This window comes from Patiria miniata, unplaced genomic scaffold (assembly GCF_015706575.1).
Source record: "Patiria miniata isolate m_02_andy unplaced genomic scaffold, ASM1570657v1 HiC_scaffold_10, whole genome shotgun sequence".
Lineage (NCBI taxonomy): Eukaryota > Metazoa > Echinodermata > Asteroidea > Valvatida > Asterinidae > Patiria > Patiria miniata.
The window spans coordinates 14,306,990-14,325,387 of NW_024037048.1; the positions used below are offsets into that span (position 1 = coordinate 14,306,990).

Genomic DNA, 18,398 nt, shown 5'->3' on the forward strand with positions numbered 1-18,398 from the left:
TGAATTACTGGGCTACGACTACGGCTTGATATTACACATGAGCCATAGCTGAGTAATTCAGACACGGCTATCCTTGTTCTGTATCAAACAAATTACATGTCAATGCAAATGCTAGTTCCTGATGGCAACCTAGTATTTTCCCCATTGTGCTGCAAACGGTACCAGACTACTCTTGAGCAAGCCTTGACCAAGGCTGTGTTCAAATTACTTGACTACGGCTTGCAATCACACACGTCTATGGAAAGCGGCTGAGGTCACTTCCCATAGAGTCCTGTACTTCCTAGCTGTAGCCACGTCTATGGAAAGCGGCTGAGGACACTTCCCATAGACTCCTGTACTTCCTAGCCGTAGCCACGTCTATGGAAAGCGGCTGAGGTCACTTCCCATAGACTACTGTACTTTCTAGCCGTAGCCACGTCTATGGAAAGCGGCTGAGGTCACTTCCCATAGACTCCTGTACTTCCTAGCCGTAGCCACGTCTATGGAAAGCGGCTGAGGTCACTTCCCATAGACTCCTGTACTTCCTAGCAGTAGCCACGTCTATGGAAAGCGGCTGAGGTCACTTCCCATAGACTCCTGTACTTCCTAGCCGTAGCCACATCATTTGGAATTCACTGAATCTGGGGGACTTTTCAAGAGTTCTAAGTTGTATAATGCCTCCTTTTAAACACCAACAGACTGGTAATTTCTCATTTGGTATAATCAAAGGGAAGACATATTCTTAGTTGTTTCAAGAAAGAAAACACCAGACTGCCAAGGCTTACAAAGAACTAACAATTAAGAGATCTCGTCTATGGAAATACATAGCTTAATATGATGGAATTAAAAAAAAAAAAAAAAAAGTACACAATAAGCCTTTTTGGAGTTCCAACTGCGCATTCGTAACCTGTGACAACGCGCATTGTTTGTCTCAAATGGCCTTTGACATCATCGCGCCACTGACTTTACAAAAAGGCTGTTTGTGCATTGTGGGTACTGTCAAAGGGCATTTGAGACAAACAATATGCGTTGTCACAGGTTACGAATGCGCAGTTGGAACTCCGAAAAGGCTTATTGACATTATGCTGATATACATAGGACCACTCTCCAGAGGGCGCTATTGAATGTATCTGTTCACTGTACACAGAGTTCCATTGTGAGTAACCAGTATTGTAGTACTCATACTGATAGAAATGACTCATACTCAGACAAAGTACTCATACTCATACTTGTCATGCCAGAATATGCGTACTCGTACTAGAACTCACGGCAAAGTACTCGTCTTTGTATTTGAATTCATGATGACAAAGTACTTCAATGTGTCCTTGTGCCCATGGCAACGTACTCATACTCAAACTCAGGATGACAAAGTACTTGTACGTGTACTCATCGCGAAGAACTCACGCTCATACTCAACCTCACGATGACAAAGTACAAACTGCAACACTATAAGTAACGCTACCACCTACCATGATTAAACCGGTTAGATAATTTCCACGTAGTTAGCCGGGAAGTATCCCGTGTGACCGTTTAACTCTCCATCGATCCAATTCTCGTCGATCTTACTGACGATGCTGATGATGTCGCCCTCCTGAAACCCCAGTTCGCCCTCGTTTTCTGCCTCAAAGTCGTACAGTGCCTTGCAGCGTTCCTTCGTTGCCGTTACAGGTACTGAGAAATTGGAAATAAATATCACAAAATCAATTGAAAAATAGCAAATTTATTCAGTTTGCACAAATTTGCAAGGTACCAGTTACAACTAATATTCACACGACAGTTGACATGATGGTTGGTTGGTGACCTGTTTTTACTGAGCAACATTTTCTGTCCAGTTTGAAAGCCTATAGGTTGCAAACCAGAGAATAAACTGCCATAAACCTCAGTGATAAATACCTGGACTTCTAAAGATCAGGACAAATACTCACAAGTCTCTAAAGGTGCTTGAGGCACACATCAAATTAAAACTTATTTCATCATCTTTCATTTCATCAAGTTTCGGTGGGTAATCCAATGAGTTTTGGGAGAAAATTCCATCCAAAGATGATCACCCCTGAAAGTAGTCCTGAAGTCCATCGCCATTTTGAAAAACGATGTCTATGCTCCATTGCAAAATAGAGCAAATTTAGGGCCTACTGGTAATTTCATCCAAATTTCGTCCTCATCACGGCATGGACCCTTCTTGTTTTACAAACCCTCAAGTTCACGGCCCACAAAATGCTCCAATACATGTAGCAAACAAATTGAGGGCATTCAAATGGTGATTTGGCCAGGGAAGGCAATTTGGGGCCTATTTACTGGCCTGCAACCTTAAGCAAACTGTGTGCTGAGCTGGAGCATGAGATCCCTGTTGACTTACCTGGTGCGTTGTAATCGACCGTTGACGGGTACGCGTCGGTGTCGTCATCGTCACTGGAGTCTCTCTTCGTGGAGTAAGAGTTGAAAGTACTTCTGGGTTTGCGTTCTGATTTGGGTCGACTGCCTGCCTCCTCAACCCTGGAAAACATCACAGAACATTGAGAAGGATGCTAACTGTTTGGGTATTATAGTCAGTCAGTCACAAGGCCATCGCAAGGCCATCACAAGTCATCACAAGTCAATCACAAGTCCATCACAAGCCCATCACAAGTTCATCACAAGTCATCACAAGTCATCACAAGTCATCGACAAGTCATCGACAAATCATCACAAGTCATCACAAGTCCATCACAAGTCATCACAAGTCATCACAAGTCAATCACAAGTCATCACAAGTCATCACAAGTCATCACAAGTCCATCACAAGTCCATCACAAGTCATCACAAGTCATCACAAGTCAATCACAAGTCATCACAAGTCATCACAAGTCATCACAAGTCCATCACAAGTCATCACAAGTCATCACAAGTCCATCACAAGTCAATCACAAGTCATCACAAGTCCATCACAAGTCCATCACAAGTCCATCACAAGTCATCACAAGTCAATCACAAGTCAATCACAAGTCAATCACAAGTCATCACAAGTCATCACAAGTCTATCACAAGTCAATCACAAGTCTATCACAAGTCAATCACAAGTCAATCACAAGTCTAATTAAAAGTCAATCACAAATCAATCACAAGTCCATCACAAGTCAATCATAAGTCAATCACAAGTCTAATGAAAAGTGAGTGGGGGAGGGGGCAGATTTCCCCTGTTGGCATACCTTTCATTGAGTGTTGAGAGAAGGCTTTCCAAAACCTCCGCAGACTGTTTGTGGTATTCTAGCTGAGCCTCGGCTAATGCTTGAAGCTGTAACACCTGCTCAACCTGTTAAAGAAAACCAATCAATTAGTCCGTAAATCTCTGTTCATCAACATCTTACTCCAGAAATAGTTGGATGGATTTGCTACCAACTCAAATAGGCCCATTTATCAGACTTGCAACAGGAAATTTGATACCTTACCATGTCTATTAACCATGTTTATTGAATCAAAATGAAACACAATACGCCATAGCTACTTTTGAGAAATAGGAAAGATTTTCCCTTTTTATTTCAAAGGGCCCCATGACATGAATTTCATTTGGGAACATAATTTGTACAACTTTCTACTCCCCTTTAAATGTATGAAAACTATTTCACATCCATTTTTGGATAAATGTATTGAAAAGTGTACTTTTTAAACATTTAATATTGTCCATGCTTTTCCTGACAAATGAGGGTGCTGTTGCTGTGATGTCATTTCAGGAAGACACTGTTCAGTTTAGGTGTTTTCTGTTCAAATTGTGAACCCAAAATTTGCTCATTGAAAACATTTGTGAGAAAACTTAGCTCATTTGCTTACTACCATGCTCTGACAAAACAAAAAAATCACCAAAGAAACTTTACAACATCAAAATATCCCAAATGTTGGTGCTGAAATAGCTATAACATTGAAGTTTCCGTCTAAAATGACATCACACTTTTGCTCATGAATATGAAAATTCTCACTGGCATAAAAACCAAAACGTCACCTAAGTACCCTTAAAAATTGCAAAATGCTAACTGAAAATTATGAGTTAAATGGGACACAAAGGTACATTTTCAAGAATTGCATTAAAAAAATTACATTAGATGGCCATTTAAAGAAAATCTTACACAACAGAAATAAATAGGAAACCGTCAATCTCTTCACCCATACAATGTCGGTATAAATTATTCTTCCATGGTTGAACTGAGAGAAATATCAAAATAAATGCGAAGAAATATAAAGTGAAAAGTTGTTCTTGAGACTAAATGAGTGGTATCTCATTGAGTAGTAAGATGCTCTAGTGCATCTTGGCTCATCTTTGGTCCGATTTGTCGGGTACTTACATCACTCTCAAGGAGGTTCCTCATCCCGTTCTCAGAAAGCTCCTGAGATTCGTGAAACTTCTCTTCTGCAAATTGGATTTCTTCTTCAGGAATTGTGCTTCCTGCAACACAAACAAAAACAAAATTGATGAGAACAAAAGTCAGAAATATTGGCTCAGAATTATCCAAGATGCCAGTATTTTCCTGGTGTGGAAATGTAGTATAATTCCTGCATCATGCAAGCATGCATTAACCCTAACAGAACTCAACCCATCAAACCCCAACGGCATGTTTAGTGGGAATCTGTCAGGATGGGTACAGTACCCTTAAACTGACAGTCTTTTACATTGGGTTGGCACACCTCCAGAATCAAAGTCAGAAATATGTGTGTGCAGTTTCCCATATGGTGTTGGAATTTGCCAGGATGGGTATGGTTCCTGGTACATCATGCTAGGGAGTTAGAGTTAATCCGTCACCATGTACACAATGAGTCATAAAGAAAGTGACCAAATTAGAAACATATTTCAAAAACTATGTGGCTCGCTCTGTTTAATAAAAATAGGGGTAAAGTACTTGTTATTGACTAGTAACTGTGAAAATTTCACGTAATTTGCATACTCTATTCCCAAGTAATGACTATTTTGATACAATGATCCAAAATTCAGTTGTCCACCACTGATTATTTATCATTCTACAAACAAATAAATACCCATTAAATACCATGAAACATAAACGTCTTCTCACCTCCATGAATGAATGGAAAAACGGACAAAAACGGACAAAAATCGCCATCAATATTTCAGAAAAAAAAGAGTGGACTTGTTCCTCATAATCGAAACACAAAATCTGACAGTAAAAATGCTGTTTCAGTCTTGACTCAAATGATTGAAATCTCATTTGTTTTTGAATGCTTGTGTGTAATCTGTAATTCTCACTCAGCTCAATAGCTTCCAATGGCATTCCATGGACAGCTACATTTTGTATACTTCATTCATGTATTAAATTTGATTGCTTTTTCAGATTTTTTTGTATTAATCCAGGTTTTTTTTCAAAATGGCGGGCGGAAGTGATTCAACAACTGCTTCACGAACGAACAAATCATACACAAACATTTCATCCATGAAATGCTGTTATTATCTTCGTCCAAGATTTTTAGATTGTTTAAAATGTGGCCCATGTACGCCAACTTTCGTGAAATCGATCGTACTGTACATGTAAGTTCATTGCGTGGCCGGGCAATAGGTTTGTTGCGTAAGTCCTACGCATGGCGTAAGTTACGCACTGTTTTCTGTGAATCAGCTGCATAACAAAGTTCTGTATTTATTACAACTCACACATATTTAACACTTAGACTTTCTCAATTTCGTCCTCGGAAAAAGTCACTTATTTACACTTTTCCGAGTTTGAGTCAACGCAAAAATGATTTGGGTCAATTTTTTTCATCAATGCAATTGAATATTGACCAACAAAATGCGCAAACAGGCTCATAAATATATATGAGATGTAATGAATATTCATGATACCTCCATATATACAAATTCATGTTATTTCTGAGAGAATCAACTACAACCAACATTAACTCTTTGCCAACATAAGTAGTTGTCCTTCTTAAAAAGACACAATAATTTACAACAGTTACAAATTACATTCTAAAACTTGTAACACAATATGTATTTTGATGTTAAACTAAAAACACTCTTAAAATCAACCATTTTTTTGGTCAATCTGAAGATCTTCCACTGCAACTTTTCTTTTTCTTTTTGAAGATCTTGTTGAGGTTTTATTGATAACATAAATTGTCGTATTTCATCACCCAGTAAAACAGACATTTTTGGTCTTTGGACTGTTGCTTGATTTGGATGTGCTTAAAATAAACTGAAAAAAAATGAAATGAAAACGGAATGATAATCTCCAATCAAGAAAACATAGCAGCTGGCATAAACATGCAGGCAAAGTGAAAATGCTGGCTACGTTTGTTCTATGACATGCTGTTAGTGTTCCAAGCAGGATGTTTGAAAACAAAACATGCAAGTTTCATGAGGACGTTCACGTGAAATGCCAAACAAAATAAAGGAAGTAAAATGCACAAGCTAGCATCAAAACCAAAACTGCAAAATGACAAAGTGAACTCTAATCCAGTTTTGATTTTCAAAAAAAATGACTACTGAGCTTTAGAAATCTGGGATAATATATTTCAAAATAGCGGTGTTTGGTATAGCAACGTTCCACTGTATATGAGAATGTAATTTCCAGTAACCCTGCTTAACCCTTCTGTTAGTGAGCATTAGCCATGTCTGAATGACATGGCTACGACTAACACTAGCCCACATGGGAAGTGGCTTCATCTGCTTCCATAGGTGCAACTAATGTATTAGCCGTAGCCACTTCATTCTGACGTGGCTTTACACTTTTTCCTTTTCCCTTCATTTTCGACTCTGCACCCACGGCGAAATCTACAAATATATAGCACTACTGCCTACTCTATAGCCCAGACTGCTGGCCAAATTTGATACGCTTTAGGCTGACAATCCATGTGTCCGTTTTTGATGTGCGTATTGCATTTTGCATACCAGTTGCGTATCCGCGATGCGTACTCTGAAAATCCACGAGTACGTATTTCTCTGCACACTTGACCGACGTAAAAGCTCATATTCCCACAATGACTGGTCTTAACGCAGCAGGGATAGCGCAATGCGCAATACAGGTACATGGACCTATGTATGTATGCACATTGCTTATCAAACAACTGATTTTTACACATCAGGAAGTGCGCACTACGCATGACGGACACATAGACTTTTGGCCTTATACTGTATTTTCGGAATCCTCAATCAATTCTGATCTATTTCACCACAATATTTTCTACGAAATGCTACGCTACAAAATCGGTGTTGACATACCACCTGCTGCTGAGAGGAACCGACGAAAACGTTTTTACGGGTACATGGAAAGTAAAAATAGAAACATGATGTCATCATAGGATTATAGACCAATGGGCTCTTCGCACAAGTACCCCCTCAACGGTAGGAAAGGGAGAGTTGGGGTCGGGGAGACGACTGGGAGAGACATTTGAACGCATTGCCAACGACGCCTGACGCCACAGGAAGACGCTATGGCTTTGTGCATATTGGGAATGAAAGTAGTCAGGGTACCATGCGCTATACGTAGTGTGCCCCATCCACTGGACTATCGAAAGTGATCAAATAGCTCCCTCTCCTGTTTGCGCATGGAGACCATTAATCTAAGCAGCCGTTGGATTCCTTTGTATTCAGTTTGGTCGTTTTTTTATCCCGGAGGCTGTCTAGACCAATCCTGAAGGGGTAGACGTTTATTAGGGACATGTAACTGATGAACTAACTAAAACACACTTTTATAAGATGGACTTTTGCGTCGGGGTGATATAAATCAAATTAGGTTTTGCCTTTCACTGACGTTGAAACACTGTATACTCAGTGTGTTACCCACTGAGTATACAGTGTTTAAACGTCGTGGAAGGGCAATTAACCTAATTTGATTTAAAACACACTTCAAAATAGAACGTCATGATAGTACGATACACGTACAGGCTTTCAAGCAGACCCAGGTGAAGAAGTAGGAGAAAAGTAAGGTCAAAATTTACAAAAACCCCAACACTGGACAAAAGTCGGATTTTGGAGGACAAACTCAGGATAAAAGTAGGACTGTAGTGGGCTTTCTGGGGTAGTTTTCGTTGATGCTCGCCCATGCCCACAGCATCATAAGCCTCATTTGGCATGTTCTGTACTCACAACACTTGTGCTCCATCCTCAACTAAGCTCTTGGAAGTACAGTTGCAGTACTCCTGCGCCCAAGCCCTTCATTGTGTGATTTGACAGTGTGTAACACTGCCATAAAAGTTTTCAATGAGATTAAATTTCTTCGGAGTTGTGGGACAAAAATCAAGAAAAAATAGAGCACGGTAAAAAAATATATATCTAGGAAAAGTAGGAATACTTAAAAGCCTGCACGTACATGTGGACTGAGGTTAATCTATTACATGGACATTTATCACAGTTGTTAATCTTAAGCATCTAGCATTCTACATACACACATTCACAATATTGTTGTAGGGAAAGTACAAGGTAATATTGTGCATTAACAAATGTCAACAACACTATCTATTCTCATTTTTGAAACTCACAGACAATTTCGCTTATTGTTAGTTCAAACTTGTAGTGAGCTATGGGTGTACACTATGGGTGCTAAGCACAATAAGGGACCATTCATGACGAGTCTAGGAACTAGACTATTGACATACCGACCAAACCTGCTAATGCTGATGAGTATGTAGATGATGCACAGTGAAAAATGAAAGTAAAACATTAATACAGTGAGTGGTAAAAAAAAAAATGATGTTGAAATCAAAGGTGTGGACAATTCCTTCATAGCGACGTCAATTTACAGGATTTAATGATTAAACTCTTCTATTAGAGACAGTTAGGCCTATCGATCAAAGTAACAAAGTTCAGTTCCCGATGACAATATCCACTTTTGGAAACAATATTTGGCAGATCATATTGGCCGCTGAGTGAATATGGTTGACACACAAAGTTCAAACTTTTTCTCGACTGTCTAAACTAAGTCCTCAAACAATCTAAACCACAATTGAAGGCTTGCAAGGAACACTATTTTCAATGCAATTTTTGTTTTTATTCTTTTAGTGCAAACAAATATTATACGCATTATACAGTATGTCCAAAAGAAATGTCCGTCTGACTATTTAAAAAAAAAAAAAAAAACCATGAAGTCCATTTTGAAAAAGTTTGATTGTGCAGATACTCCCTATCTTGGCCTCAACCCCGATGAGTTTTATTTAATTTCAGTCACGCATCACTGCACACTTGTCAATTGATCACAACAACATTTTGGGACACTGCGACCAAGTTCCTTGCCTTAATCAATTTCAGTGCTGTGTTAAGTAAGCTGTGTAAAATCCTGCATGTTGTGAAAAGGGCTGCAATTGGGATTGGAATCATTTGCCTGGCTATCAGTCATCACGGCAAGACCTCGGTTTAATGCTCAAGGGCAAATGATTCCAATCCCAAACCACATCAGACTTTTTTTTCACAGACACTTTTTTGGGACATACTCTATGACAATTAATAATGATAAATTTAGTGTCAGGTTAACAATAACACTTTGGAAGTCTGATGGGTTATTTTTGTTTTAGTTATGATATTTTAGTAATGTAAGATGATTTGATATGATGGAGTTGAGATAATCTGTTGCCTACCTTTTGCTTGCTTCTTCTTTTTGTAGTCAAAGTCAAGACGTCGCCCCTGTAACTTCTTCCGATGGTGCTGTAGAAATCAAACATTGGGGAGAAAGTTAATGTACTGTTTGACAAGAGACATTTGCACATTGCTGTAAGGCACCTTATATAAATTATGGGTCAAAGTGTGACAATTTTCGAGTTCCTGTTATCTCTGAACATGTCATTTGCCGTTCAAGTATCATTAAGAATGACTTCAACAATTTGTTGGGTAGGTTGTCTGCTTCACATAATCACTCTTGGTGGACGACTGCATTAACCCTAACCTTCCCAAATCCTCCCAAATCCTCTTTGCAAAATGGAGGATTTTGCAGGATTGAGGCTGTTTAATTGGCAAAAATGTGTGGCTGATTTTGCAGGATGCAGTGTGTCAAGGTCTTGGGCCGGGCCTTGTGTTTGTTGATGCTCAGCTGTGCATAAATTATACTTGAAGTCCTCCGCACTGCTCTAGGATGTCACTGGCTCTGCCTCAACATATTGACAGTGATTGCTGGAGGATTTTGTAGGATTGAGGCAGTGATCATTCTTCCACGGATCACATTCAAGAAATAACAGAGGATTTTGCAGGATTGAGGCTGCATGCAATTTTGACATGGAGGCAGTTGGAGGATTTTGCAGCATCATCACAAAAATGCCCAGGGAGTTAGGGTTAAGAATGACTTTAAACAATTTTGTATTCGTTGTGTAGGTAGTTTGCTATTCATAATCACCCTTGGAGGACGACTGCATTAAGGAGTGCATCAGAATTATAAAATCACAGATGTCAGATGTAACAGGGACAGGAAAAAAGTGGACCCCAAATTTACCAAATGACCCAAAGTACACAGGCATAAGTTACAACCCAAATCAACCAGTAATCGATCACTTGTCTTGTATCAATTTTTTTCCAGATTGGCCACAATTTGTGCTTGAATTTCCCCGCAGGTGGCTGTGCAACACAGTCCTGCTTCTATCAAAATCAACCAAATTCTGTCAGATTCTGTAAGATGGAACTCACGTTGATCTCCTTCAGATCTTTGTTCTTGAGATGATCCAGGCGATCCAGGAAGTTCTGTCTGACGTTCAGATCGAAGGCGTCCTTGTCTTCAGAAAGTTGCCTCAGCGATTCGCTCGACCATCGCCGTACCTGTATTAAAAAAAAAAAAGGCAAGATTTTATTGTTCTGATGTTTCCATCAAAATGAGAACAGCTGGGCTATGTATACCACGGGAGCTGGGATGGTCTATGAAATGCATTTGTAACCAGGTCAGGTTGCAGTACTTACTTTTCCCCGACTGGTTCCTTACTCCAGCATTATTTCATAACTTTTGTAACTTCGTGTTTGTGTCGATTTACATGTGAGCAGCCATTGTGATCATGCTTTTTGACAAGCGCCCTCTCGCGGCCAACTAAACTTTTTTTTACAGCGCGCGCCGCCTAGAATTTTGCTAAACTATGCGATGGGCGTAGCGAGCATGCAAGTTTTGCATTCCACCGCGCTTTGTTTAAGAGGAATAGTTGACATTCCGGGCGTTTCGGTATAGTTTTCTTGTAGGGCCTGCTGCGGAATATTGTTGATTTTGATCCAACACATTGTTGCGAGCAGACCATCTATTACGACATCTTACACTCTCCACTTTTATTGAAATTTTGAGAGAGGCTCCCTATACTGCAGTAGAATAGTGTCATCTATTTTTTGCTGCTTCTACTTCGATTTTCACATCGGAGTAGGCATGAACGTAGATCTTCCCAAGTGGTGAGTAAATCCTTTGTCTGATATTTAACATTTTTATGCCTAAAACATTTTTATGCCTAAAACATTTTTATGCCTAAATCTTTTTATGCCATCATGTATGAAACATTCTGGTCTTTTGTATGTTGGTTTATTGCCAGAATTAAAGGCCGTCAAAACGGACACGGCCGGAAATTTGTCTTGTAATCACGACTGATTAATAACTGTTGAAACAAATCTGTCGTCGTGATTTGCAAGTATTTTTGAGAATGATTTTAATGATTCTCTATTTAATTCTTGCATGAGATGGCAAACAGGATTTTCTGTTGACTTTATTTTATACTTTAAACATTTTGGGTAAACACCGTCCATTTATTTAAACACAATCTCCTACTATTTTAATATTTTTCGGCATTTCGGAAAATAATGTTATCAAGTACTTTATTTTTGTGAACTTCAAATTTTCCTTTTGAAACAAACACAAATTGGAACTTACATTGTATGAGCGACACATGTACGCTAACTTCAACTTAAATTTTAGTGTTGCCATAATATTTACGTTCTCATTTATCATTTGAAATAGACTTTTCCCATTTCCCCAAAAACTATCAGTTTTCTATTGCTATGATCATTCGGGAATTTGTTATTAAGGCATGGTATTATATTCTTATTTCATTTTATAACATAACTTGGTGAATAATTCATTTCTATTTTTGGATTTAAAATTACACTACATGTATATAAAATATTCATATTCTTGCATAATTGCCATTTAAATAATTCTCCATTTGGGCAACAGTCATTTTATGCCACAGTAATTCCCATAATTCATTAGACATTTATTGTTTTTATGCATTTCAGATAATATCCTTGGAGCTACTTCATTAGCCCATTCCCTTTTGACTGTTGTTTTTATACACCCAAAGTTCATATATATACTGTAATTCTTTTTTGTACATTTGTAAATACTGTACCTGATCATTTGTATATAAAATTATTGTCTCAAATTTGTATTATAAATAAAACATTTCATACTATTGAGACTACAGAAACTTCGCTCTTCCCAAATCATTTTTTAGTGGAACCCCTCGGACATAAGGAGAGTGCCCCATTTTAAAACTAATTCCACTCTCCCCGGTTACACATTATTCAGCGGAAATATTTGGGAGAATTGTGCCTAAAGTTGATGATACAAGCATGGCATTTGGCACACAGTCAGAGTATGTCTTATAAAAGGGCCATCACAGATTTGCCCTTTGAAAAAATCTAGTTAACAAGCAATATTCAAAATTTTCAAAATGGCTGTCATTGGTCATTTTACTACCTATAGTGGAATCTGGCGACCAGAATTAGCAGGTTTTTACTGCGGTGGTGTCTCGCTCACACGCATACTGAACGTGTTCTTAAAGACGAGGCGCGCGCGCATTTTGGTATTCTTATTGGTCGAAGGAGCCTAGAGCACGCGCCCTACCTGAGCGCGACTCGTGCAAACATTGCGCCACCGCAGAAAATGGCTGCCATCGGATTTGTCTAAGGACAAATCTGCGATGGCCCTATGGCCAAATATCTTTCTCGTGACATACTCTGACTGTGTGCCAAATGCCATGCTTGTATCATCAAAGGCACAATCCCATCGCCTATCTGCTGTACTAGTACATGTAGCTACAATATTGTTGGAAACAAATAAACAGACAACTGACAAATTTGCCAAATAAAGGGCGAGTAAAAAAACCGTAACACAAACGGCTGGACCAATTTTTGATTGAAGTTTTTCCTGTAGCACTTTCAAAATCCAGGATATATGAAAGCCCAGTTATTAAACTTTCTTTTAGTACAAGAATCATTCAAATCACTCAATACTTTTCAAGTTACGAAATTTTGAACACAACCACCGTTTTAAAGTTCTGTCCACATATCACAAAAATAGGAAGTGTTCTTGCAGCAAAATGAAAACAATTCTCACAGGGATGCAATTGTTTTCATTTTACTGAAAGAACACTTACCTTTTTGTGATCCGGACAGAACTTTTCAAACAGTGTTTGTGTTGAAAATTAAGCAATTTGAAAAGTTCATGAGTGATTTGAATGATTCTTGTGCTAAAACAAAGCTCATTGATTGGGCTCTCATAACCTAGATTTGGAAAGTGCTACAGGCAAAACTACATTCAAAAATTGGTCCTGCTATTTGGGTTTCATCTTTCTTGACTCACCTGTATATTGCAATGCATGCATTTATAAATAAAAATTTTTTAAAAATACAAAGTGGGTGCAAAAAAGGCAGCGGGCAGCTACGAGAAACTGGTTTATTTCTTTACTTGGCCTTGCATATCTGAAGTGCTGGGCACTACATAAATTACACAATACTCATGGTTCTATGTTGGTGGATTGGAACACTGATTAGAGCACCTTTTTGAGAGTTTTATGATCAGTCTACCACAGAAGGAAAGAGAATACATCTTGAAGCTTGCTCACCAAACGTCAAATCTTCTCCTAATTCTCTGCCGTTCTTCAGCATGACTTCTCCCAGGAATCCTACGGGTTGTTGAGGCTTGGTTCCTCCTTTGTTCTGACCACGGACTTTACTCATGGCTCTGGAGACTGTTCAGGAAAGACAATACGATTGATTAGGGTCAGCACACAAATAGAAGATCTATCTCTATTTGGTTTGTTTGAAGTGAATACTTAGACCCGATTCAAACCGGTGTTCTATAGTCACCCCAAACATAATTATTCTAAAGATTACAATTAAAGGTAATATACGACATTTGCAAACATCAACAAACAAAACTACCAAATTATCATGAAATACTTTACTTGACTGTAGGTGAATGACAGTCTCAGACATCCTGTGAAATCATGGCACCTGGTGTGCTGTCATTTTTAAGAAAAGTGGAATTTTTGTACTGATTTCAAAAGATGGTCGGCCAACCATCATTGGAAGAAACTGATTCGTCCAAATAGTGCCCCAATTTACCAAATTTATTTAGTCCACATTTTTTTTGCAAGCGGTTACACATCCGTGAATGGATGCAAGCCAGCTAGTCTGGTTCCCTGAGCTCAGGGAACATCACAAGATCCGGCCCAAGACCTTGACACAGTGCATCCTCATAAATCAGGCACACATTTTTGCCATATAGCCTCAATCCTGCAAAAGCCTACATTTTGCAAATAGAATTTTGGAGGATTTGGGAAGGTTAGCGTCAACGATGTTGCAATTTTGGTTCTTACCTGGATTGGGCTGAAGGTATTCTATTGTCTTGTTCACCAAATCATCCACTGTGTGACCTGCCACGTCAATTTTCTAATGAAAAAAAAAATACATTACCCAAAGACAATGAGAAGAATTCAATAAGCATAAATAATCTCAAGCAATATTTACTAATACTACATGTGTTAAAACTTTTTTCGCTATGGCAGGAGAGATTCATACCCTGGACTCCGTTGCGTGTACACAACAGAGTCCAACCTGGGCTAGGACTAGGGCTAAGTTACACTTACAGCAGACAGGGCTCTGGAGTGCTCTGAAACGTGCAAAACAAAACGGGCAAAGAAAATGTCCTCAGTTTTTCACCAACCAAGTTTGGAGACTCAATTCAATTTTCAAAGGAGATTTTTCTTCAATGTTTTGCACATGAGAGGGAAGTCAAGTGATTTCAAAATGGGACTAAATACTAGACTGGTACATGTCCAACCATCATGACCATATGGTCCAACTATTTGAAAAGACTGACCTCTTCATTCAGTGTCAATAGTCTGGTAGCTTGACTACGGAGAAATGTGTAGTAAATTGAGACTAGTTCCCGCTTCATGCCACACGTTTCTTAAATTCTTTTGGCATGGTTGATTGATGCAGTACTGAAGCTGTGTTGGACTGGTTGTTTCAGGTGCCAGTCTATTTTCTTGCTTTGCATGTTTTCAATACCATACGTTTTGGGACTCTCATACACAGTATTGAGAGTCCCAAATTTTCGGACTACACAGTAGTCCGAGTAACTTGGACCATGCTTGGACCCAACTTATCGTCTTTTTAACATGCAGATTTCACCCTCAAAATGGCCTCCCAATTACTAGATAGGCCACCTGAGGTACAAATAGACATCGATGATTAAGATGGTTGTACTGAAGTTTACTTACGATCCGGAAGAAAAGTGAAATTTCCCGTTCAATTCTGAGAGCTCCCCTCGCGATCATGAACACGTTAAATTTCCGACTTGTGTTAATGTTTGAACGTCGTGATGTAGTCTTCATGCCCAGCGTACATTCAATGGTCCCCATATCCCAAGTGCAATTCCGTTACCGAGCGCAAAGCATCGATTATGATAATGAGTAGACTGGATCTCGCTTGTGAATACAAGTGGATTTCAAAAGGTATAAGACAATCGGGAACTAGCTTGAACTGGTTTCCGCCCATAAAAGCTGTCCTAGTTCCCGACTCTCTATTAGGCCCTATCGTTCGAAATGTACTTGTGTTTACAAATGAGATCCAGTCTACTCATTATCATAATCGATGCATTGCGCTAGGTTACGGAATCGCACTCGTGATATGGGGACCATCGAATGTACAATGTACGCTGGGCATGAAGACCACATCGCATTGTTCAAACATTAACATGAATCTGAAATTGAACGTGTTCACGATCGCAAGGGGAGCTCTCACAATTGAATGGGAAATTTCACTTTTCATCCAGATCGTAAGTAAACTTCAGTACAACCATCTTAATTATTGATGTCTACTTGAACCTTAGGTGGCGTATCTAGTAATTTGGAGGCCGTTTTGAGGGTGAAATCTGATGTTTTTGTTGGGCAATGTTGGGTTTTGGGGTCAAAAGACAAAATTGTGTTGCTCGGCATATACGGGAATTAGCTTGGACCCCACTATTGCCAGACCATGTCTGAATGTTAAAAAGGCGATAAGTTGGGTCCAACTTAGCCCCATAAATGTGGCTAATTTACTGGACTACCTCCGTAAATAAAGGCCACACTTCCACCATGTACAAAAACATGTCAAACTTTGTCAAATTTTGATTTGCACATTTAGGCTTAATTTGTAGTTTATTTTTGCTTTAGAGGCCTACTCACCCTCTTTATATCCTAATCAGAAAGTGCTGCCTCTTTCAGATGTCTCTTTTTCGTGAAATTTCCAGATACGTTTGCACACGTTCGCGTATCAAAATTTCAACATGAAATTTCACGAAAATTAGACATCTGAAAAAGGCAGCAGAAACATGACAAAAGTGAGCATGGTGAGTAACTTCTAAATCAAAAATAAAGTACAAACTAGGCCTAAATGTGAATATCAAAATTTGACAAAGTTCAACATGTTTTTGTACATGATGGACATGGTGGAAGTGTGGCCTTTATTTGCGGAGGTAGTCCAGTAAATTGGCCACATTTATGCCGGCTAGGGTCCAACACCAAGTTAGGCTACGGTCCGCGGACTACACTTGAACCTTCAAACACCATGACCATGATTTTGAACACCCGAATCCCACCCGACATAATTTGCTGACCTATCTCGAACCAGACTGGGACCGTGAGTGCATAAAAACGTGCAAAATTACTACTGACGCTTTTTTACTCACGATTAGGCTAATTGAATGCCCACACAACACATACATCAACATGATATAGTTGCAAGCATGTCACCTGCGAAATTTGAGACCTTAAATCCAATTTTAAGGCAAGTTTTTGGCAGTTCAAAAACCATCCACGTCAATCTCCATGCTCTGGAAATGTGTATGTGATTCCCAATGTATTCTGGGTACATGTAGGTATAGTTCAAGAGCCTTGCAGCTCACTTGTTTTTCAATCGATAGCCAAATGAACATATAGTGCCCTCTGTTAAAAAATGAAACATTCTACATTCACTCAGATCAACAAGAGGGCGCTGTTTTATCTACACGATGAAAATGTTCTAGCTAGGGAGTTTTTTTGCACAATGCATTGCAGTACACATCAACGTGATGTCTCACGTTTGGATTTCGATAAGTCTTTGCAAAATTAGAATTAAAAGCTGAATTTTTGGTCATACAAAATTACAATGCTCACCAAAGCAACTTTGCGAGGCAGAAGTTTCGGGAATTATTGAGGAAACTGTAGTGCCAAAGAAGCTTGCAAATTTGATTCACACTGGTTTTATTATGCAGCACAAACTTTTGCACGATATGGATGCCTTAAGTTTTGGGACTCTCATACACAGTATTGAGAGTCCCAAATTTTCGGACTAGGCCTAGCCTAGCCCTAGGCCTAAATCATTAATAAATGACATTTTTTTTGCCAGCCAAATGCCAGCATAATTTATTACTTTTTTATTAGTCAGAATGGGACAAAACTATACGTTCACGTTACGAGTGTCTTACTAAGCTGATCTTGAATTACTGCTCCAAAAGAATCCTGTATTTTATTCTGAAATTTACCTTCCCAAAACGAGTTGTGGATCACGTTGCAATTTCCCCATGTGGCGATATCTGGCGCCAGCTGTCAACTGATAAGAGAACTGCGCCCTCTATTGATAAGATGAGTGGCGCCCTCTATTGATAAGATGAGTGGCGCGATGGGTTGCAGACGCAGTCCAAACAGAACAATTGCCTCACTTTTGCACATAAATGATAGTCAAGCTGGACGTACACTCTATCTCAGAAATTAAGTGATGCATCGAATTGAATTTTAGCTAGATGACTGGTCATGACAAATAAACAAACAAGACAAGATTGAGACAAAATATTGTTTTTCTCACCATCAGCAGTGCCCTCCGTCAACACGGAGAAAAACTTGGCTATAGGCTGCAGTCACAGTCCAAACAGAACATTTGCCTCACTTTTGCACAGAAACGATAGTCCAGCTGGACACACTATCACAAAAAGTACATGACGCATTGAATTGAATTGTTGCCAGATGACTGGTTTTGAAAAATAGACAAACAAGACAGAAGATTGAGACAAAATATTGTTATGCTCTCCCTTTACATTGTGTCGTGTCGCAACACGGAGAAAAACTTGGCTATAGGCTGCAGTCACAGTCCAAACAGAACATTTGCCTCACTTTTGCACAGAAATGATAGTCAAGCTGGGCACGCTATCTCAAAAATTAAGTGATGCATCGCATTGTATTGTGGCCAGATGATTGGT

The 18,398-nt window shown here is 39.1% G+C and overlaps 1 pseudogene; it reads right to left on the reverse strand.

The window, feature by feature from the left end:
• Nucleotides 1-1,005: 1,005 nt before the first annotated feature.
• On the reverse strand, nucleotides 1,006-13,864 carry LOC119738679 (annotated as a pseudogene).
• Nucleotides 13,865-18,398: the final 4,534 nt, after the last annotated feature.